The following is a 24166-nucleotide window of genomic DNA, read 5'->3' as shown; positions in this document are numbered from 1 at the left end:
GCAAAAGATTAATTGGAGAGGCATGAAGAGAAACCCATGTGTGGAAGTTAATTTCCAAAACTGTTACCAGATACCAGTCTTGAACAGATACACAAAAGAGTATAGTCACACTTATGCATGGATAAAGATAAGCACTTGAATCTATATTTGACCCAGCACAACCCCTAAACGTGCATTTCCATTATGTGCCTAATCTTCTGGTCAATGAGGGTAATTCCATGCTTACCGGAAAATCACTCTTATGAAGATGCAGAGATTTCCTAGAGGGAGTTGCAAGCTTTTTGTCCCTCTGATGACATGAAAGGGGTCATTGCCTCTGAAAATGTGGCCTCTCCCTTACGCACTCGCACTCAGAAAAGGCCAGCCCACAACAGAAATCACCTACTCTGCAGTAAGCAGAGGCTCAGAAAGTGACTGGGAGGGAAAAATCTGGCTCCTATCAGTGCACTCAACCAAGACACCCCACTGAAGCCTCCAGCAACACCTGACTGAGTCTCAAAGCTGCCTATTTAATTCCAGCACCAGAAGTGGCTCCAGTAAAAAGTCACCAAGGTATGACACAGTGAAGAGTTTCACTGGAATGAAGTGCAGACTAATTGCAAAATTCTGCAGTTGAAGAAATGGTTCTCAAGTGGAAGTGCTTTGGGCTTTTCCTTCTTTAACGTATGCTTTACAAAACCCTCAGAACAAGAAAATCCATTGTATTTAATTTTTAACTAAATGCTTTCCTGAGGTGTTATGAACAGAACATAAATCAACAGATTGCACAAGGAGGTATGAATGAGAAGTCTACTCAAACCCCAAGTTGCCACAGTGGTTTGGTTTAGAGTAGAAGGGCTTTACATGTAATTTTAGGCTTGCTGGTTTAAAAGAGACAAGCACGGAATGCTCTAAAATTGAGGCATAGGTAGAGGCAAACACTGGATGGTTGGAAACTTATCCAGTTCCACATGCAACTGCACATAACACCATTCTTGGTCTGGAAAGACAAACCCTGTGGAGACACGGAACTCCAGAGAGGACTGAGTCAGACAACAGAACTCATTTCAAAAACAATCTTGTGAAAAACTGGGCCAAAGAGCACTGCATTGAGTGGATATTCCACATTCCCTACTATGCACCAGCTGAAGGGAAGATTGAATGCTACAACGGTTTGCTGAAGACCACTCTCAAAGCCATGGGGGGTGGATCTTTGAAAAACAGGCAGAAACATCTAGCACAAGCAACCTGGCTGGTAAATAGTAGAGATTCAGTAAATTGAGCTGGACCTGCAGACTCAGATTTGCTACAAAAGGTAGAAGGTGATAGAGTTCCTGTTGTTAAAGAAAAGAATCTGTTGGGCAAAACTGTTCGGGTATTTTCTGCTTCAGGAGCGGCTAAACCTGTTCAAGGGATGGTTTCAGCTGAAGGTCCTGATCACACTTACTGGGTAATGCAAGAGAATGGGGAAATTCAGCATATTCCACAAAGAAGTCGAACTTCATCTGAGAGAGTTTAAATTCAGAGTGTTGTACAAATACAACATCATGCCCAAAGGAAGAATCCATGGGGAATCTACTGTGCACAAACCCTAAGAACCCTGAGAGCCCTGAGTCACCTGAAAGTCCCTATTCCTTTTCTTCGCCTCGTCTGTGGAGAGACAAATTGTTTTCTGTTTTCGGACTTCTGAAACAGCTACATAGCCAGATAGCCAGAATGGACTATGAACTTTATTTACTCATTATTGTAGATATTGTTTTAGATTAGATGGATAGTATTAGCAGCCAATGAAATTGTTTAAAAAGGGTGGATTTTGGTGGTTTTAGGCTGTGCCTTTAAAATTTAGTTACAGATTTTAAGCAGAAAAGTAGAAAAATAAAAATAAATCACTATTGGGTGCAAAAAGGAAAACAAAAGATTATTCTAAACAAATTCATAGAATAGAATAGAATAGAATTAACCAGGTTGGAAGAGACCTTTGAGATCATCATGTCCAACCTATCATCCGACACCACCTAATCAACTAAACCATACAACCAAGCATCCTGTCAAGCCTCACCCTGAACACCCCCAGCAACGGCGACCCCACCACCTCCTCAGGCAGCCCATTCCAGTGGGCAATCACTCTCTCTGTGTAAAACTTCCTCCTAACCTCCAGCCTAAACCTCCCCTGACGCAGCATGAGACTGTGTCCTCATGTTGGCTCAATATCTAGAATAAGATGGGCTGTACCATACCAGTTCTTTCTCTTCTTTCCTAATCTCTGCTGATTTGCTTGGCTTGGGAGAGATTAACCTGTTTGTCGGCTGGCCTTGGCTGAGCTGTTAAGTCTAACCCACTGCTTTCTCTCCACTCCTTTTCTCTCTGGGGATGGGGGGGGGGGTGGGGGCAGTGGAACAACTTCCCTGGTCTCTGACCAGGGGGGTTGTTGTGTTGTTTGCTAATTGTAAATATCTATATAATATTGTAAATACTGTATATTTTGAACATATTCATTGCATTGCATTGTAGAGTGTAGTTCTTGCTTGCAAATACAGCTTCATTTGCATCTAACTGAGTTGGTCTGGCAAAGTTAATCCTGGGGGGGAAACTTCAACCCACCACTTTTATTTTCATTTCTTATTTTTCTAATAGTTGCTTTTCCACCAAATAACATTATTATAAACAGCAGCAAACTATCATTTCAGGGTACACCACCTTCTTAATCCAGTAGCTACTCACAGGTACTGTTAACGCATACTTAGAACAAATTCCAAAGAGACTAATTGTAAAGCTGTATTTGTAGGGGAATAAAGAGAACCTGCTTTGCCAAGCACTGACACAAACATGGTTTTTCAGTACAAGAAACAACTGGAATTTCTCATGTTTAACTGGCACACAAGAAAAGAGGCCCCAGCCATTCCTGGAAATTAGCCACACATTTGGACAAAGAAGAGGTAGTAATTTAACTGCATTTATCAAGCAGAAAGTCAAGAGTGGTGTTTAGGGAGGCATTTTAGAGCTCTGCTGTGACAAAAAAGGGACACCACTTCTTTATGTAACTAAATACGGTCACTTGGAAATTCTCAGCCTCACATGTAGCCTACAGAAAGCATTCCCCTGAGCTCTGTGAAATGTTCCAGCAACGAGTGTCAGTCTAAGCTGCTTCTCTATTAGCCAAGGAATCTGTCAACAAGCATTTGATCAAATTATGCTCACCTTTTATCCCTGGCATATCATTATTAATGTGCCAGTGACAAAGGCCCCCTCCCCCTTTTCAAGCCTGGAGATAGAAATCCCTGCCTCACAGGGTTTCTTCCCATGCACCATGGGCACTTGAGCTCTGAGAAACATGAACAAAGTGTTCTGCTGAATGCTAAATGCGGCCATCACAGGGTAATAGTGGATGCAGAGCATTTCCACAGCTGAGTGTAATTACTATGGCATCAAATGGAAATCGTCCATCTTAAATGAAGCTTTGACAGGAGGAGGGAGCTGCTCCTTCTGCACACCTATAAGCACTTGAAAAAATAAGATAAAAGGCAACAACCCAAATGGGTCTGAGGGCACAAATCTGCAAACAAAAGCCAAATCTGCTTGGAAAAAACCCATAGTAACTCCTGGAAAATGAATATGCCAAAAGAGATAGCATTGCTTTGGTGGGGTGAAGATAGGAAAATACTTCCATGAATTGTTATTACCGATATCCAACGTGCACATTTATAAAGGTGAGATGTAAAACACCAAAGAACAAAGAGATCCTCAAGATAAGCTAAACTGTTTCATTCTACAAGTTACCTGGAGAGGGCTTATATGTTTAGAAACTACGAGATTTCTGGTGTGAAACACAGCGAATTTACTCATCCCTATCAGAGCACTCATTATCGAGAGGTTTAACCTTCCCCCCCTCTCGGGACATTTCTATTCATGTACCACGTATAATGATCACTCTCTTCCCTGTGTCAGTGTTTGTGCATGGAGTGAATACAGAGATGTTTCCAGCCACCTTAGGAGGTACCAGTCACCCTCTGTGCTGCTCAGCAGGAGCAAGAATCCTTTCAAGGACTCTGCTCTCCTCTGCTGAAAACGCTGGGGCAACCTCTCTTCTCCTCTACCCCATCTACCTCCGCTGCTCTGCTCTCCACTTGCTAAGATGAATATATACCCACAGACATATATATACACAGACACATCTGGTACAGCTGCTTTCTGAAGAACATCACTTCCTGGGCTATTCAAGCAAGATAAAACAAACTCAAAATGAATTTAGAGATTACACTATTCATCTTCAGTGTACTTAGTTACTGCTTTTTATGCCGACAGTATTAGGCACATCTCAACTCATTTACACTCAAAGCACGAGAAATTCAGTATCATACTATAATGAACAGATAAAGCAGCAAGCACAAAGGACAGCTACAGATGGTGCCAACAGTCAGTCTCTCCCTCTCATAGCGCAGCCAAGCAGCTGCTTTTTCTCCCCCCTCTGCCCCTCCTCCTTGTACAACAGGAACACAGATTTTGCAGATGGACCATCCACACTGTCTCTTGCAGCGCCCTGCAGCAGCAGCTTAATGATCAGATTTGAATCGTGATCCTGTGCTGCATTGCTACAATGTCTCTTGCATATAATGATGTGGCTTTCCTTATGCTGAAGTCAACTGTTGCAATAGGGGAAAAGGAAAAATCCATATATGCACAGCCCTCTATGCCCCCATACACAGCCCAGGTGTAAAATACAACCTAATTAACACACCAGAATGGGTGTTTTCAACTCCTGTTCAGTCACTGAGGGCTCTGCCAACTCATGCCAAAAGATGCATAATAATGGCAATCAAATGACATGCTGACAGTTTAAGTGTATTCACACATTTGTTTGGCTTAAAGGGACATGCTCTGGGATGATTGGTGCAGTATTTGACCTACTTTTCTCCATTTGCAAAACCTGTATCATTCTTAATGGGATTGTGTTTCACTGTAAGCGTTGATGCATTTTCACAGGAATAAATCAATACTGATTTCCTAACGACGACTGTGCTCAGAAACCAACACGGACATGAGCAGCCTCAGCTTTTGTATTTGTGAAACACAGAAACCCAGAAAAATTTAGAAGAGAAATTCCAATCACAAGTAGCCCAAGGGGCTTCCCTAAGGAAGCAAGAGAAAAATCCCACTCGGAGATATTCGGCTTGCTTCTACTCAGTCCCATTTTTGCTTCTCCATTCTCTAAAGAGGACCAGACGTCGCAAGAGTGTGTCTCAGCACAGAACATGACCGACCTCTCCTTAAAATACTCATAAATACTCCCACACACCCAGAGCTGGCTGCACTTTATGTCCTTCTAGATGGCACCAATAGTTTCATTGAAAAAATCGTAAGACATTGCAACGTATCCACACTGGGATCCTGGGGACAAGGAGAGGGAAGTGGGTTGGAAGGCAAAGATTTATTTTTTTCCCTTCAGCCTGAGTCACATTTCAAGCATTTCTCTGCAACCACAGATCTAAGCCTTGCTTGAAAGAGAAAGGAAGCAATTGTTATTTAATCCCTTGCCCTCTAGGAGCCAGGTCTTTAAGAACGTGCCGAATATCACAAGATTTGCGACACAATTACTGAGACCAGCCACATCCTCTGTTACTGTTCCTTTCCTGCGGGTGCCCTTTTGTGCTGAAAACCTGCCAGGCAGTAAGGAAACAAAGGCTTCTGCTGCCCACTCCATGGTACCTTCTTGTCCCCCAGAGCTGTGCATACCCATCATCCAGCAGAAACATCATAGACACTTTGGAAATGCCAGGCCCTTATGTTATGAAAACCAAGGAGCTCGAGCAGGGGGAAGCCATGGATCATGCCCAGGCTGCCTGCACCATTTCTTACTTCCTGACAACAAATGATGCTGGCATACTTGCAAAAATTAAGTGATGGATGCTGATGACACAGCTTATAGCCATAGCACCGAATATGGTACAGACCATTACGATCCCTTTTGGGCCAGGGAACGGAAAAGGGAAGGGAAACAGGCTAAGCGATCAATGCTACCCCATAGATTTGCTAATGTATTTCATTATCTGCCACCACACCGGCACCGATAGCTGCAATCCTGTAACTGACTGATTTAACTCCGCGCAGTGCGAAGTGCCATAGTAAGCATCTCTGAGTGAATGAGTCAGTGGGCTCCCTAGAAAGCAAAATACAGAGAAGCACGGTGCTAATCTATTTACCTATTATGATACCCTAGTATTAGTTACAGCTTATCACCTCAGTAAATCGCTGCCTCTTGTTAGGGAATGTGCTTAAAGGTACAGCAAACTGTTATTTACTGGCAGACGCTATATTTACAGCCACAAAGACAGGTGAGGAGGAGATAGGACAACAGCTCAGTAATTTCAATGCCTTCTGCTCCCGGGAGACTGCTGAAGGAGCACAATAGGATTACTGCTTCCTTGCTGCAGTTAAGCTGCAGTAGATAGTTCAATAGGCAGACTGTCAGACCTGTATTTCTTACTCACTGCAATGAAAACATTAGGAAAAAAAGGAGGAGTTTGATACAGAGAACTATCTGATCAGCACCATTTTGCTAGTTTGGTTTTGTGTCTCAGAAGGAAACACATTTAGCTGAAAAGATATTTACAGTATAAGGAAGAAAACACAGCATTTTTTCACAGACCATACCCATTAATTTTATATTGCTCTTAAAACCACATTCCTATTTTTTACACAGAGTATTCCAGATAAGTGGAATATAGAGCTACTGCGGGCTTTCTATCCTCTTCTGTAGAGAGTGTGATCTAAATACAGTTTGTATATGCCATTCAGTGAGATAATTTGGTGGGGTGGGAAGAGAAGCAGCAAAGAGAAGAGGAGGAGAGGGGTGGAAAAACTACTTTCTTGGTTATTTAAAAATGTTGTTCTTTTTATACAGAAAATCTGACACTGTATACTGTTTGGAAAAATATATTTAAAATGTTAACTACCTAATGCTCAATATGTTGTAGTATTAGAAAAATAACTACAATTGAATTAGAAGGATGGAATTTTTGTCCACAATATTGGGAAGGAGTAAATAAAATGTTTTCCTCACATTTTAAAAGCCAGTTTGCTTTTAAGGAGCTGGGAAATGAAGAGAGAGAGAGGGAGAAACCGGGCATCCCGACCTATTTCAAGGATTGCTTTTCCTGAAGCTCTCCTCATGCACCCTAGCAGAGCCTGGCAGCGGCTAAACTGTCAGACAGCCAGTCAAGGCAGGAAAGCAAGGCCGCAAAGGAAACGGGATGTAACTGTCCATAGAAGAGAGTCAGAGGATCTGTTTGTCTTTTCTCTTCTGTTCTTTCGAGGCACCACCACATGTCCCAGCCCTATAACAGACAAACTCTACACAGGCCTCTGCTCTGTATCTGCCTCAATGTTGAACCCAGAAGACATATTTATAATACCAATTACAAAGCACTTGTAGCAATTTCTCAGAAGTCTGGCTGTCCAACACGGACTCACAGCAGTTCCCAGGGAGTCCTCCCAGACCTACCTCTCTGCCTGCTGGCACGTGCCCACTCTACATACAGTGGTCCCTGGCAAAATGCCAGTGCTTGCTCCCATGTATTTGCTCCCACCTCATCCCAGGAGGCTTACACCCCAAGCTGGCTGCTTTTCTGAAGCAGCTGAGGACTGTACTTGCTGTTCTCCACCACGCAAAATCATTAATGTTAGCTTAAACCATCCAAGTAAACAAGTCAGATTAAACTGATTTTATCTGAAGTTAAAAGTTCCAACACAAATCTGCTTTTCCAGTTATTCTGTAGTGAGGAGAGCAGGTTGTATCTTTGGTCCTACTAGTCTGTACTAGTCCCAGTGACCGTACAGCAAATGGCGTGGAACTGACTTCCCCATCAAAGCAAAATTGGCAGCTGGCTCAAACCCTGCTTTGCAAGGCATGAACTGCCCTGCTGATCACAACAGGAACACCAAGTCAACAGTCATAGTTCAGCATTATGAAACAGGTTATGACACGTGTTTCTACCACTAATACCCAAGTAATGTCCTTTATCACCAACATCTCCCCCATTACCATAGCTACAGCTGTGCCCTGCAGAAATAACCAGCTTTGCCCTGCGGTAGGACTTATAATATGGTTATGCATTAACATTACAAAATCAAACACTGTACAGGTTTGTTGCAAAATAGGTAACACAGGGAATGCCTAATTAAAATGAATTGATACCAAAGTAATTAACAGAGGGTTTATTTAATAAAACTCTTACTGTAAACCTGAGTTATCTAGCACGTGCTTTCAAGGCTGCTAGATGCGACAGCATGTACAAGTCTGCTCCTGAGTATGGGTCCAACTTGCCTAGGCATATCTTCCAGTCTTCACAAGCACCTCTCAGCACACACATATATATGCTTCCCCACAAGCTCTTGCCAATTGGAATACTACATACTGGAGACAGAGATTTAAATGCTATCCTTATCCCATGACTTCAGTGGAACTGGGATCCCCCAATTTCCTTCTACACTTGCCAAAACTTGGCAGAGCATTTTACCAGATTCAGTACATTAACTTTGAAGTAATACACTACAAAACACAGCAACAAAGGCTCAATTTGGCAAGCACAAAATACTCTGCATGGATCCAGATAAAATACGTAAGCATCTCATTTAGGCTTAGCTGTACCCACACTGCTACATCTGAAAACATACCACATTATAAAGAGAAGACAAAACTGGTGAAAGGCCACCAACAAGTGAATCTTGGATATGGCTTTCCAAAGGAAATGCACTCCAATAGCATTAAGACTGCTTGTTCTCTTACTCATCCAATTGCTGGTTTCATTGCTTAGGCTTCAAACAACAGTGTCTTTCATTACTGCTGTATGCTTTTATTTTGTAATGCCAGTTCCAGTCATCAACAGACTTCACGTATAATACAGGCATCTGAAAAATGGAAGTGACTCACTTTAACCCATCTTTAACTGAATTCAAACTGTTGACCTGTAGGTGAGAGGCTCAGTTTCCCTTAATCCATCCTGAGCCTGCCAATTATTCCTGCAGAAACTCCCAAGCTAATGCTACCACTAACACCCAAAAGAGCTAGTTAAAAAAATACCAGAGCCATTTAACCAGAGTCTGAATACAGGGAATCCAGGCACAATTGATATGCTGCTCAAGGTCTGGAAAAGCAAAAATCTAGCGGGTATCTTAAAAACAACAACAAAAACGAGTAACTGCAGAATTGGAGGTCCAGTTTCCTGATGGGGAAAAATAATCCAAACTACTCCAATGGGCCAAGAATAAAGTAAAGAATGAGCAACAATCAAAATGGGTTTGTCAGGAACAAATCATGCACACTTCTGTACGTTCTTTACACTAGAACACAAGAGACCTTTAGTATAGATTAGTCTGCCTTTAGTGAGGGTTCAGTGCTGCTTTATGTGACATTCTTACAAATAAACAAGGGAACTAAGGTCCAGCTGAACACAGCAGAAAATGACTGGAAACGTAAGCTTACAGAACGATTAAACAAATGGTCAGTAATAGAAACAGCATTACTGGATGAGTTTTTGCAGGAGTCTGAAATTACTGAATGCTTCATTTATGGATATCCATAGCACACGGGTAAAGGCCTAGAACATATTCTGGGTCAATTTACAGATGGTACAAGCTGGAAAAAGGCATCAGTTCACCGCAGAAATTTGGTGTTGAAATCATCTTGAAAGTCTGGAGAAATAGTGTGAAACTATGTCCCACAGGGACAAATACGAAGTATGATACTGCACATCCTTCTGACAACAGGGTGAGAGCCATCTCCAAAGGCAGGAATTCTTGGAAGTGGAGTTGAAGGCAATAGCTGGGCAGAGGCTGAGCCATGCTGTGCTGCCACAGCAAACTCAGCTAGCCTCCTCAGCTGCATGAGTGGAAGTAAATTCTGAAGGATGCACACTTCTCCTTTCCTTCTACCCCACCACAATGTGCAGCCAGGAAGTGGAGAAAAAGTCATCAGAATTATTAGGAAAAAAACCTATCAATATAATCTGCAAGAAAAGATTGCATGAATTAGAACTTTTGGTGAGTTTGGTTTGAGTATTTTTTGGAGAGGGAAGACTGACAGCAGTATGCCACTGCAGTTAGTAACCAAGTGTTATCCATACCCACAGCAGAAACACCAAAATATAACTTACAAAGAGACAGAAAAGACACCAGAAACCTTAAGGGGTAAGTGGAAGACTTTCCATAAATGGAGATGCTTAAGAAAGGTCAGATAAACATCCAGCAATAATGATATTAGGGATTCTTCAAGGCAAGGGGGGCATGGCATAGATGACTTTTTGAAGTATTTTACAATCAAATAAATCTATGATTGTGAACACAGGAATTTCAACCAAACAGCCTCTACTGGAAAAATACTTAAGTCTGGCTTGCATTTATCATTATTCCCAAATTACAAGAAATATAAAAAGTACTTAACATCTCTGTTATAGAGTGGGGGGTTCCTGCAGAGAATGCTGAAGTGGCCACTTGAGTACATGGCTTGCTGGCTAAGTTTTAAAGATGAAAGAAACCAAAAGCAGGTGAGGAGCTGAAGGTCACACCATTTGTGACAGAATGAATCCCAGAACAGAGAGAATCATACACCTTCCTCCCTTTGCAAGGAAAAACCACAACCACCACATCAAGGGGTTACTGCTCTATGCCCCCAGTCTCTGTGCCTGCCATGGAACATTTTCAAACAACTGTAAAACATCTGTACAGTCTTTCAAGGAGGAAAAAAAATTACAAAACCCACACAACCAAAATTTATAGCAGAAACATGTTTCCAAAGTTAACATTGCACAGCCAGAACTTCTGAGAAGGACCACAAGCAATTTTATGAACTTTTAGTTATTGGTTCTGCAGTTTCACTCTTTAATTGACATTATTTTACATTTTTATGGGGAAAAAAAAAAAAGAAAGAAAAAAGAATGTTTTATCAGGTGTCCTCAGAATGTAAAAATTTTTGTACAATTAGTGTAATACAACTTTTGCCAACTTCTCTAAATGCTGAAGGGACAAAGATGTTAGTTTTCAAAGTTGAAGGTTGAGGGACCATTTTTCACACTATACTTGAACTGAAATAAACTTGGAAGTGTTTAGACCCTATCCTTGCATCTTGTTTCTAATTCTGAAAGAAAAATTCCAGCTATGTCACAATCTCTGTGTGTTGAACATGCAAACAGTTAAGGACATCAGCAGAGAGAAACGCAGCCTACAGGAGTTTTAAAATTATATATTTCTGTTTGAACATCATAGAGCAGACAGATATGTGCACACACTGCAATTTCAAGGCAGTGACGTTTCCCATCTCACTGCTCTGTTAGTGTGTGGCATTTTCTACCAAAGTCATTACCTCTCTTTTTCCCTCTGTGTCCTACTCACCCCACAAACCCTGTCATCTTCCCTTTACTAGCAACATGCTCTGCTCCTTTGGTACCAATCACCTTTTCCTGAGAACTGCCTAATTAATTAACATTCAATTAACACACCAAAGTTAAATGCCAAGTAATTGTTCCCATGTTGCACTGGGAACTTCATAACTAATTTGAGCCAGAGAAGGGCTTCCGTACCCTCCAATTTAATTTCTTCTACCTCTATCTGTTGGCTCTTTCTCACCTCAAACTATTGTATTAAAGAAGCAGACTTTGTGACCTATGGATGCCCTTGTTAAGGCATTCTGAAGTCCTTTAAGACAAAATATGTGTGATGTTTATTTTGTTTATTACCAACAAAACAAAACCAGCAAATCATCCATGCTCTGTTATGATTAGGGCCATGCAGATAACTCAGGGTGGTGTAAAATAAGAAATATGTAAATAACCCTACCCTGATCTTCCAATAATTTTGATTGTATTTTCATGATACAAAGTGCTCAGCAACAATACTGTCTTCAGGTACACCTGTCTTCTGCTGTCTGTGCCCATGCTCTACTGTGGCTTGCACGCTCCCGGCTGTGCTGAAGCATCTCTTTGCATCACCACTCTGTGAACTTGACCAGGATTCTGATCTGAGAGGGTGGGTTTTTAATTTATTTCCCCCTGCCCCTGACATTTATTTGGTTTTGTTTTGTGTTTTTCCCCCAGTTCGATGAATTCCCTGCTGTGGCTCAGAGCCTGGCCACAGCATCAAGGCTACAGCACTCTGCAGAGGTGGAAATAAAGCAGCTGTTTCTCTGCACATGCAGCATTCAAAGACAAGGCTGTATCGAGCACAAGTGTTTTATGCCTCCATTCAATGAGCTGAGCTACAAGCACATGGCAGTTTCGAACAGGAGGCTGTGTTATTAAAAAACCCAACTATGAACATTAGTTTTAGATTAGAAATTGCTGTTTCCTTATCTTCAGGGGAATATTTATGGTTTTATACAGGTAGCAATAGGTTATCTATGGAATAGGAGAGAAGTAAAAAAAAAATTTAAAAAATAACAGAGCTAATTTTTTACATCCATCTAGGGAAGAAGTCAGTAGAAATTACAGCCCACACTGATTTCTCAGTACCTTTCTTTTCTGTCTGAAAGTAAAAAAGAAATGAGAAAAAGGGAAAGGGTTATTTGTGACTATCTCATGCTATCGACATTTCCAGGGCAGTCTACCTAAATTCTCACCAAGGGCATCTGGCCCCCTCCCCTTGCACACAAGTGCTGTAATTGCAGGACTAGAGTTCTCTAAGATAATGCCATCACTGCTTTTGCCATCTATACATAAGAACTGTGTTTGGATCTAGCCAAGTCACATAGAAAAGCTGGCCAGCAATACACATGGGTACATTTGGAAACCCAAACAATTCTAATAATTTTGCATAAAATAAGATTTCACTTTCCAAATTTAGCTCTGGTCCATGCACTCTGCAGCTCGCAGAGGATTGTTTTGTTGTTGGTTCCCCCTGCCCCCAATACTGTCCTTCCCCAAGAAGCTGCTGACTAGGGTATTAGTGAGGTATTGTGCAAAACCGTATCATGCTGCTGCGCAGACAGACTGCTTGGAGCGGGAGACAAGAATCAATTCCTCTGGCAGCTCAGCTAACCCTCCCTCCCATCTCATTGACATCTTATCTCAGCCACTGAAAAGGCGAATGGGCCCGAGCGAGGCAGCGTGGGGAGGGGTGGGCGGGTGAGAAAGCCAGACAGACAGCACAGCATGGATGCCACACGCTGGAACAGTTTTCCGATCCTGCGCCGAACTGCAGCATGAGCCTTCCCAGCCTCCTGTGAATGTTTCAGGCATAGGACTGGGATGACAAGAGAAAATAATACTAATAGCACACGGAACCAGGTTTTGTCATCAATTTTCTACAAGCAGATCAGTTAGAGCAGTGCAAAAGGATGATTAAAAGAAGTAGCAATTCAAATACTTAAACAATCCCACAGCATTAGTAACAAACAAACAGGAAACCATTTCGGATGAGTTGTATGAGACTCCTCAGGACATTTTCTGGGAAAATGACCAGAGTACAACCTGACATGACCAATAGAGCCTAAAAAAATAGTGTTGTTTATCCACGGCTATAGTACCCACAAGACATTATCAGGATAAGATTTTCATCTTCGGAAGCTAAAACTGAAGAGAACATGTACTGAGGAGGAAAGGAGAAAGGAGAAGGAAGGTTAGTGAGGGACCCAGAGGATTTCCCGAGACTTCAAGGCCCGTTAATTCTGCAGAGCTTTTCACAGGGACAGTGTTTCTGTTTCACAGCCCGTAGAAAAGCAGCAGTTTATACCAGCACTGAGCAAACATCCTATCTAAATAGCAACCATGTCTATTTCATGTTCATCTGCGTAAGAAGACTCAAAATGGACATGAGAATACCAAATATTACTGTAAAACACACAGTAAGATGCTATCCAAGCAGATAGTAAACAAAATTCTCTATTTCAGAACCATTTGGGATTAGCTCCTGCTCATACTCTGGTGGAAAACACCATAAACAATTTTAGTAGCAGAAAGTTACATTTACACAACCTCTAACAAGGAGATCCTTTGTTTTTAAGCACATAATTTTAAGTGTAACTTTACAAAATCCAGCTTCTCTTGTATACATTGATAACGACTAATGTTAGCATAGCAGATGAGAATTTTAGCAACATAAACTAAGAGATTATGTGGGAAAGTAGTTAGAACAGAGGGACCCAAGAAAAATGAGAGCAAAAGATAATACATTAAAGAATGATAAAGTTTCTGAAAGGTTAGATGTATTTATTACCTACAAACTGTGTCTGGCTACTTACTGTCTGGGAGCAATATAAATGGCCTTTCACAAACATGTAAGAACTGTCTCCTTCCATAAGAAACTTGAAAGAAATTCTGTAAAAGTTCAAAACCAAGATGGCATGAACAAAAATTTCTCAGGGAAATTAACACTGGAGTGTTTTCTGGAAGCAGCTGGTTACTTGAAGGGCTTGAAAGAAACAAGGGCTTTGCAGCCAAGTATTAGGAAATTTTCTCTAAGGGGAATAAGACTGAAGTCATTTTTGAAAATACAAGGGTGAAGGAAGAGAAGAGGAAGACCCTTAAGAGCAATAGGCACCCAAGGGGCAAGGATGGAGGGAACAAGGAACAGAGTTGAGGCTGCTGGCTGACTGTTTAATGAGAAGAAGAATGGCTAATTAGGTGGGCTCCAAGTAGGTGTGAGTTTTAGTTTTTTTCCCACCTCACATACTTTTGCTCCTGTATTTCACTTTGAGAACAAATTTCTGCTAAATTTTCTTCCTGCTTAGAGCCCAAATATATACTTTTCCATAAATAAAGGTCTCCCCAAATACAAATTGTCCTACTTTGGCCAAATTTAAATAGTATCTTCATGCAGTACTCCGTATCTTGTGTATTGCAACACCAATCAATCTGCACTAGCAAACTCCAGTTTGGTGCTATGAAAACTACAGATTACAGCATTTCAAAATTTCACCTTTTGATCATCTAATTGACATTGGAGATAATCTCCACTGGAATTGCTCCTGCTCATATTCTACACACATAGAGCATCTTTCTACTTCATTATTAGCACAACTCTTGAAAGAAAAAAAAATGAATGATGAAAACATCTGGTTTGTTTTCTCTTGGATTTCACAGTGATTGTTAAGATCAGTTCAGGACACCAGCTCCAAAGGTTGTCATGAAGGGTTAAAAAAAAAGGGTGGGTGGGGACGTAGGCAGTGCAGCTTGACTGTGTTGTTGGCCGAAGCACTGGTAATCCCTCCCCTGTTTTTTAACCTCCTACACAGGATAGATGTTCTCCCTCTGACTCCTTCTGAGTCATATCTGTTCATGTTACTCAAAAAGCCCCACAGAGCCAATATCACTACAGAAGAAGAGGTAGTTTCAACAACACTGTTAGCTGATTCTGGCTGCTGCAAAGCCTTTGTTTTCACAAATGATAAAAGAGTCAGAAAAGACACTGAATTTCAGTTTCCAGACACTTTAATTCATGAACCAGAGGTATTTGGTGCGGCAAGGTAAGAGCAGGCGTTGTTCACCTATTGGTCTAGCAAGATAATTCCTGAAGGATGGCATTGTAGTTCCTTCTACTTTTACACAGTACTTGCAGCCATTAGGTCAGAAACGTTATTAGTATTTCCAGCATGACCACACAAACCCTATGTATGAACACCAATGTTTTTTAAAAAAAGGTAAAGGAACTACGAACTAAAAAACAACCACCACAGTGCAGAGTGTTTTCAAATTGCAAAATGCTTCCGTTTTTGGAAAGCAAGACTCAGTTCTAAAATATGCACATCTTAATAACTGTCTGTAGCAATTATTTTGTAACAATATCCTAAATCAGACCTTTTTCACAGGCAGAGTTGAGCACCACCATGTGATCAAGACCATGCAGTTAAGAGATATACATTGTAAACAAAGCATTGCTTTTATCTGCCAGTCGCTGATAAACACTAGCTAATCCTCACCTAATCCTGTGAAGATAACATCATCCTAGTTTCACAAAGGGAGGTTAAGGTAGTGAACTAATCCTTTGGGGAAAATACTTAGGTTAGAATGCCAGAGAGACTAGTTATTGTCTAAATGTACACTGAAATCACATCTAGTCGCTGCCGGGCTACTGACTGGTAGGCCAATGTGAAAATTTCTGTCCATTTCTGACACATTTCTGCTGCCAAGACTATCCCCACTCCCTGAGAGACCATTTGAGTAACTGTAGACAAAAAGGTCAGCAAGGGGAGAATGGGTTTTGACATCAACATAGAAATAGGATTTCCACATCTATAGAGCAGGGTCTTGAAAGGAGAGAGGAACTGCTCTGAAGTAAGATAATGCCAATCATTAAGGACATGCTTTCACAGTCATCCATAGCATCCTGAAGAGGAGAGGATCAATGTACTTAACATCAAATATGGGATTAGAGCTCAGAAGCTCTTTTCCTAGCCTGGATGCAGACCACTAGACCATGCTAATCTGACAGAAGGAGTTCCTGCAAGGCAGCTGAAACACCCCACCCCCCCCCCCCAGATTCATGTTGCAGAAAATAAAATGGGGAATCCAAAACCTCTTTGCAAATTCTTGCCCAAGCAAATATGCCACTGAACGCTGGAGAATAAATAATACCAAAGTGGCAAAGGCTAATAATCTTCCTTCCTAGGTGTATTTCCAAACACATGTATGTGCTGGGAAACTACTCAACTCTGCAGCCTGTTTGACACCTAAAGCAATGACTGCACCAGCCCAGCAACTTGAGCCAGAACTTTAAATAGAGGAAAGAGGGTTCAAAGCTGAAGTCTAGGATCAAGCAATCAAAGCTTTAAAGTGAAACAGTCTAGTTCACTGCAGTATTTATAAAAGGTAGTATCTCAAAGCTTTCATGGAGTACAGACTAAGCCCCTGCTATTACAGACTGGAATAAACTAATAGAGGAGGTATGTTTAAGGAAGCCTTGTCAAACAGAATTTTATTTCATCCCAGAAAAATCTAGGAATCAAAAATGACAGCAGAACACAACATGGGTAAGCCAATGTGAACAGCTTTGGAAGATAAAACAGATGCATTTAAAAAGATATAAAGACTTCATAAGGGAAGACTGGAAGAATGTTACATGATCTATAGCAAACATTACTTACAGTATCATGATGAAACAAATTACAACCTTCTATCAGACAGGTTCTTGACTAGCAAGTTTCTACAGATAGACACTGATTAAAAAAGCAACCAGCAAAACCTACAACCTGGACTCTTTGGAGCAGACACAGGCTCTTCAAATGTGTGTGTACAGTCTGTAGCACAGCAGGCATTATGATTTGGGTATGAGCACTCACCAATCTTAGTAACTAAAAAGCACAAATGCCTTGTCGTCAATAAAACAGCACATCTGTGACTGGCACTTTTTAATGGCAGAAGAAATTAGGATCATTAAAAAAGACCTGGCCAGTGAATTAGTAAGAGTGATAGTGCCTAAATCTGGAAAAATCACATAGCATTCAAAATTGCTATTAAAAAAGTCCCAAATACTATGTTGTTGTGTGCTGGCTCACGACTTGGACCATGGGGAAGCAGCAGTTCTCGGTTTACTTTGTTTAGTTTAAAACTCCGTATTAAGGAATGCTTTGGGTATTTCACAGTCAGAGCAAGACAGGCAAAACCAGTGACATTGGCTGCAAGAAGAACATTAGCTCTTGTTACCTTACTTAAGACACTCCAAACACAACTGGGTAAGCCAAAGACTTAACCAAAAAGAATGTAGAAGAAACATAAAAGTAAACAGGAGAAAGGACACACAGAGTAGGTGAAGGCATGATTCCCACACACTAAAAGCTCAGACAGGAATGGGCTCAAGGAGAACAGAGGGAGGCTGTAACGAGGTGGGTGTTGATCTCTTCTTTCAAGTTATTAGTGAAAGGCAATGGCCTCAAGCAGCACAAGGGGTGCTTTAGACTGGACACTACGAAAATTTTTTCACTGAAAGGGTTGTCAGGCATTGGAACAGGCTGCCCAGGGAAGTGGTTTAGTCATCATCCCAGAATGTCTTTAAAACCTACATAGGAGAGCACTGTCTTAACTTGTGTTTGAAAACAGCACACAAGACAGACCTGCAGATGTTCACTGGGGAGATCAGGAGAAAAGAGGAGGAAAACCAGGAGAGACAAACGGGGGTGGGCAGTGGAAACTGTAACAGTTTCATGAGCTCTCCTATTACCTCTGTGCACACATGGCATGCCCTGATTCCAGAACGTGTTGTCCACCAGGGACCAGAAGTCTCCCAACAGGCCCTGGCATGAGAGGACATACAGGGTCCTGCAATGCTAACCCCTACAGCAGGCTGCAAAAAGGCTGGGGTCAACTCAGGAGTGAAAGTAACAACCCACACATTAACTGCCCAACCCTAAGGATTTTGTTTTCATTAGCCCATGGTATTTTTAGTATGTGTAGAAGTTCTCTATGTTGATCTCTTCCTACAAAGAGTAATTGCATTTATATTTTTGAGGATTTACAATTAATCCAGATTTTCAGTTACTAACAAATTCAAGTGTGACTGGTGGCGACTGAACTTGAGAAGACTGAAAACACACAAACACTTCGGATATTGGGCCAAAGTTCAATGACATATTCTGCCTCATTCTAAGCAGTAACTGTGGTTCAGAAAGCATCTAGATTAGAATAAAGTGACATTTCAGCAACTGAAAGTGTGCATCCCTCTGTGTGCACACTTCTAACCAGCTACCTGAAGAAGTGGAGAAGTAACTGATGGAATAAACAGCACTACACATTTTTGAAAAATGTAGATGTTGCTTCACATTATTCAAATACATTTCAACATCTTTGCTGTATTCAAAATGGTTTCAGGTTTTACAGTTTGCATGTACTAGAAAAATTAAATCTGAAGAAAAAAAAAAATCATTTCTCTGAACACTTAAGATGGGTATTAGTCCACTACTTGGAAATTAGTATTCCATTTGGCACAGTTACAATAAAGTAAGCTGCATTCAATTTATAATTATGTCAGTTCAACAAAATGGTCCACCTCAGCAATCTCTCAGTTTCACATTGTTTCAGGTAGGAACTCTCTCATACATTTGATAGCAGAACATGCAAATGTCCTGACAAGCTCCACAGGACAATGCAGCTGCTAGTATGAATGCTGTATTTTTTGTGATAGTTTAGATTTCAGGCTCATATCTATTATAACTAGATAGTGATAATATCAACTATTTCTGTTTAAGGTGTCATTTGTAATAGCTATCAAAGAGGTCTGAACTGACTGGTGCTGCCTGGATATGACTGCTCAGCTGGTAAATCAGGCTAATGTCTGAACACAAAGCCGTGAGCAGTTCAAACATGGTCAGCCACAAGGAGGTCTTCAGAGATTTTCTCTTCTAAAGCCAAGGAGGTCCCTTGTGGGCACTTGCAAACCACAGTTATTCAGCTGTGATCAACTTAGCCAACTGTGGGTAGATGTTTTTCTTTTAAATGGCAAAAAAAAAAAACCCTGACAACTTCGCTACTCAAAGACTAGTATCTTGCCAAATGGGAAACACACTATCTAGAAGGGAAAGGTCAATAGAATTTTTTTCCATAAAGAATGGCCTAGCCTGTTCACTGAAATACATATCTAGTTTTATCTCTCTCTCTTCCTCTTCTTTTACTTCCCCTCCCCCCCCCCCCTTTCCCTCTCTTTCTCCCCTTCAGATAGAGACACCTACTTCATTAAATTTCAGCCTGCATTGTTAAAACTCAGCAAAAGGACTAGGACCTAAAAACAGTCTTATGATGGGAGGGACGAGCTCTAACAATCCTGCCTTTATTAGAAATACATCTAAAACTGAACTTCAATGTTATCACCTGCCCATGTAAGACTAATTAAAAAATGTTCTGACAACCACTTTAAATCCACAAAGACCAAGTGGTGAAATTATCTCTGTAACTGCTGAAATAATTTTGATACTACAATACTGCTTAGAGCATATGGCATAAAACCTTGATAAAGGTTCCTGCCTGGCTATTTATTTTAGTCTATCCTTAGTCAGGTTGGCTTCTCTTTGACTCCAATTAATTTGAAACAAAACAAAAAAACCTTCCACAAAGCAACTTTCCCTAGTTACAATTCCTAAGTAATGAAACTCAGCCACTGAAGGATGGGTATCCTTCAAGGAATTTATTTCAAACTCCTTTTTCCTGTTTCCTTCACAGCTGTTATGAACCATTATGGTGTATGCTGTAACTACAATTCATAGAGTCCCAGAAGGTATTTCGTCAGTTCTGGCAGTGATGTTACATATGGTAACATTCCTACCAGCATGCAAAAAACCACACTGATTTTATTTCAATATTTTATTCAAAAAAAACCCAAACCCAAAAGAAAGTTTAGGAACTCATGATAGTGACAGAAATGCTGTTCTTTGGCATGAGAACCTTTGTTTAACTGAAGGAAAGCTCACAAACAAATATGAACAAATTAGCCTTCCCCTCACAGGCTTCTCCTGCTTTATGTGATCACTAATCCATTAGTCTAGTTCACAGAAACCAACAATGCTGAAAACATTAAGGGTCTTCATATCCACTGAAGCCCAGTCCCCTTACCTGTGCACCAGCAATGGTTCCCAGATGTTACATACTGTCAAGTGAAAGCCATACACCCCATCCACTGCCCACAGGAACAAGGTCAGTGTCTCATTTGAAAGTACATTTCAACCAGCTGCCCCAAGTCAAGGAGCACCTGCATGTGAAGCCTTTGTACTGTTAGTCCACTACTGAACTTCTCTCCATACCTTACAAGTGACACAGGGGTGGGCCCATATTAAGTATCCATCTGGTAAAGAACGTAATTTCATAAGCACTTTTAATAGCAGCCTTTCAGTATTCTGCTTCTCCTGCCACTTGCTCTCACCTTCATCACCAGTATAACTGCAAAGAGACCAAACGACTAGACTTTTTTTCCCTTGTTTCCCTTCTGTTAGTGATGCTACCAAAGAGCTGGTTCTTGAACTACAGTGCAAAATGTGTCCTTTAATTGTAATAAAATGTATTTTTTTAAAAGTTGCCTCAACTTGTCGGATTGCAATTTTCATTTCTAACAAATTATTTTAATTATACATGAGACATCTTTTAATTTTTACAGCTCAGGAAACTGAACTTGGCAATGCAGGTGCTGAGAAATGATTGCCAAAGCTTGTAAAAACCATACTGTAATTGATACACACACACGCACTTGTTTTAATAGCCACCTGTAGTTGGAGAACACCCTGTAGTTAAAAACAGATGACATCAGAAGTATTCTGTATAAAGGGCAGCAAAATTTGTCATCTTACTAGATTTTGCTGCACATGCTTTTTTAAAGTTAGAAATAACAAATTCTCACAAAACCTGCCACAAAACAGTTTCATTCCCACATGGAAGTCAGGTAGGCTAAACCACAAAGGTATGAATTCATACCTAGAAGAAGTAGTAGGATGAAATACAGTTGAGGTCAAGCAAGCTGGTACTCTATACCAGATTTCAAAAGGTTCAGAAGTTAAAATTAACATATTTCAAATAGACCTTTCGAATTAGGTCCGGAGGTCACAGGATGCCACATACTCGAAGGAGCTGAATGTGTTTATTACATTAACCATCGTAATTCAGGATGAAACTGTGCAATTTTATACCATTATTTACAAGGTGCAGCAAAAGATAAAGAATAGCAATCTGTAATCTGAATTTGATACAGCTTTTTTACTTTCTGTGAAAGCATGAGTAGGAGAACAGAGAGGCTCTCTTCCCGAGAGGCTCAGTGGAGCCTTGATGCCCAGGAAGATGATCTGAAGTACTACAGGACTAGCCAGACACTGGACATTTGACTCAGGCCCTTGGATGACTTTCACCCTGTGATTACATATTTAAAATAATAAAAATAAATACAATGAGCACAGAAAGTGTGCTTTGCTTTGGAGAAAAGCCAGTTATAGCAAAAGTTGCTTTGTTTGCAAGTCCTAAAATAAAGCCTTATTCACTCACAAGAGAAACTATTCACAGACAGAAAGAACGCTGCATAATTTGTAGGCCTTTGCAAGGTTTTTCACCCCTCCAAAGTTCCCTTTTCCTAGAAACAGCACAAGCTAGACAGAGCTTTTTGCCTGCCTGCTGTCTTGAATATTTTAGGTCTTGTATGAGTGAATCATAAAGAGCTGTGACACAAAGTTCAGTTTAACCAATTGCCAAACAGGAAGGCACTCATTACTCATTTAAAAGCATCCTTTGTACAAATGACTACAGTAAAGCATGATGAATTAAGAAAAAAGTGTCCAACACAGAACATGATTAGATTTGATCTATCCACCGTGGTGCAAACAGCAGGCAGACAATAGTGTCTCCTACATCTGCTTTCTCAAGCTGACCTTGTTGATCTGCTAGATCCTGAGGCTGTGCGCCGTATTTACAAAAACAGAGTGCAGGGGCAGACAGCTGACTTGCACCAGAATGTCAGCAAAGTCCCTGCTTTTACTTTACCTGCAAAGCTTTTATTGCTGACATGAAACCTGAGTCTTATGAACATGACATCTGAAAAGTTGGTTCAAAGAGAGATGTACCAATTAGTATTTGCTATTATGGGCTTTACAGCACCAGTTAAGAGCTCCAAGAATTCACTTTATCATATCCCTTACAATTACAGAGGATACAAATTATTTATATTCTCCATTGGCAACAAGGCAAGCAAGGGTAACAAGTACTTGTCCACCTTCACAGTGCACAGTTAGCTGGCCATTTAATCTTATTGCTTCAACAGCGAAACATCTGATGCATGCCAAGCCACCAGTTTAAAGGATTTCAGATCAGTTAACCTTAATTAATGCCCAGAAATATGTAATTGAACACATGATGGAGGTAAACCTGTATGATTCTTTCAAGATGTCAGTGACAACATGCCTGAATTGATGCTTGTTCATGTAACTCAGCTGCCCTTTTGAAGGGGTTTGGACAAAGCCCCTGGCAATAAACCTTCAACAAACTCAGTAGTACTGGAATCTGCAGCAAACAGTGTCAACATCCTCTTGGAACTTCTTCACAGAAAGATAAAAAGAATCAACAATTCTTACTATATCAAACAATTAAGGTTAGTGGAATCAAAACCACACCAAAAATTAAAGGTGTTTACTGATTTCACCCAATCTCTGGAAAAAGACTTTGAAAGTAAAATGCCAACATTTGCAGATGCTGTATTTCTCAGTTAGAAAAAGACAAGATGAGGAAGAAAAAAAAAAGTGAATGGTCAAGTGTTTTGTTTTAATGAATATGACTATTTGCACCATTTTAAAACATGAGTGGCTTCTAAACCTGTACACACTTTCAGGATAAGGACATGGCACTGTAAAAAAACTAGATTAAATTATCAATTTAAGACTAGAAAGATGGGACATAAAAAGGAAATGGTAATAATACTTTAATTATTGCTACTTAAATGAAAGGCTCACTGTGCAATGAAATATAGTATATTGTTTTGATTTCCATGCCTTAAAAAGATAAGCAAACTGTTAAAAGATTCAGCAAACAAGACTGAAGAAACACAGACACCTGAATTACTAAAGAGTAAAAATCTGTGTTATTGATACAAATAAAAATACAATACACCAAGCTTCATAGAAAAGATATACTTGTCAGAAAGGCTTCAAAATTATGTTAGTAGTATTCAGAAATGAATACATGTTTTTTACTACTGCTAGTTTTCTCCTTCACACAACTCAGTCAAGGTAATTGAAATCCTTATTACAAAGTATTTATGAAGCCAAGAACAGAGTGGAACTCAAAATAAAATTAAGCAGTTATATGTACATCTGCTCCCCGACATTAGAAAAGATAAATGACATAAATGGACATGAAACATTATCTCTATTTCTTAGAAGTATAGCAAGTTTCATGTATTTGTCACACGTGACATCTAAGATCAAAAGTGGAAAAAAAAAACCCCAGTGATTTTCTGAAAGGTAGGACACTAACTTCAAAAAAGACCCAGCAGTTCTTACCTAATGATTCTAGTCAACTCTCTTCTCCATAATAAAAGCAACATGTATAAACTTATTGTGTTAATTAGAAAGGCAACACACTTAGCTCAAAAAAAAAAAAAAAAAAAGGAAGCTAAAAAAAATCAGGATTAGCAAATTGAAGGCCAGAAAAAAAGAAGTGAATCATATATGCCTGCTGCCTATACAAAGCACTGGAGCAGTGCATTTTAAATCAATCTGTTCTTCCCAGGCAATCTGTATATTGGGACAATT

The 24166-nt window shown here is 40.3% G+C and overlaps 1 protein-coding gene across 13 annotated transcripts in view; it reads right to left on the bottom strand.

Moving 5' to 3' along the window:
* The window catches only part of ZMIZ1 (zinc finger MIZ-type containing 1), a 306728-nt gene that overhangs the window by 50187 nt on the left and 232375 nt on the right, over window positions 1-24166 (bottom strand). The window lies entirely within an intron of this gene.

This window comes from Dryobates pubescens, chromosome 8 (assembly GCF_014839835.1).
Source record: "Dryobates pubescens isolate bDryPub1 chromosome 8, bDryPub1.pri, whole genome shotgun sequence".
Lineage (NCBI taxonomy): Eukaryota > Metazoa > Chordata > Aves > Piciformes > Picidae > Dryobates > Dryobates pubescens.
This window is presented reverse-complemented; position numbering and strand designations above follow the sequence as displayed.